The 516-nt window shown below is 44.0% G+C and overlaps 1 long non-coding RNA gene across 1 annotated transcript; it reads left to right on the top strand.

Annotated features, from left to right (window-relative positions):
* On the top strand, positions 1-497 carry LOC147820329 (uncharacterized). The gene is made up of 2 exons (XR_015436815.1): positions 1-35; positions 153-497. It is a non-coding gene; the product is annotated as an uncharacterized LOC147820329 (long non-coding RNA).
* Positions 498-516: the final 19 nt, after the last annotated feature.

Genomic DNA, 516 nt, shown 5'->3' with positions numbered 1-516 from the left:
TGGAGTCCGATGGTTGACACCAGGTCTGAGGAAGTGTAAGTGTGTTTTTAATGTGATTGATGAAAACAAAGCAACACATTCAACCATCTTCAAACTGTCAATAACTGATCAGATGATCAATAACTGCAACTGTGTCTTGTTCTCTCCATCAGATTCCTGTGAACTCACAATCGACACAAACACAGTGAACAGAAGGATCAAACTGTCTGACGACAACAACAGGAAGGTGACACATGTGGAGGAGGATCAGTCATATCCTGATCATCCAGACAGATTTGACCTTCGACCTCAGCTGCTGTGTTCAACTGGTCTGACTGGTCGCTGTTACTGGGAGGTCAAGTGGAGCGGACATGTTGAGATATCAGTGAGTTACAGAGGAATCAGCAGGAGAGGAAATATGAAAGATTCTGTGTTTGGATGGAACAATCACTCCTGGAATCTGAACTGCTCTGATACTCTTGGTTACTCTGTCTGTCACAATGACAGAGAAACATATATCTCCTCCTCCTCCTCCTC

This window comes from Seriola lalandi, unplaced genomic scaffold (assembly GCF_002814215.2).
Source record: "Seriola lalandi dorsalis isolate HSWRI2012SDOR001 ecotype SW California unplaced genomic scaffold, Sedor1 jcf7180001967326, whole genome shotgun sequence".
Lineage (NCBI taxonomy): Eukaryota > Metazoa > Chordata > Actinopteri > Carangiformes > Carangidae > Seriola > Seriola lalandi.
This window is presented reverse-complemented; position numbering and strand designations above follow the sequence as displayed.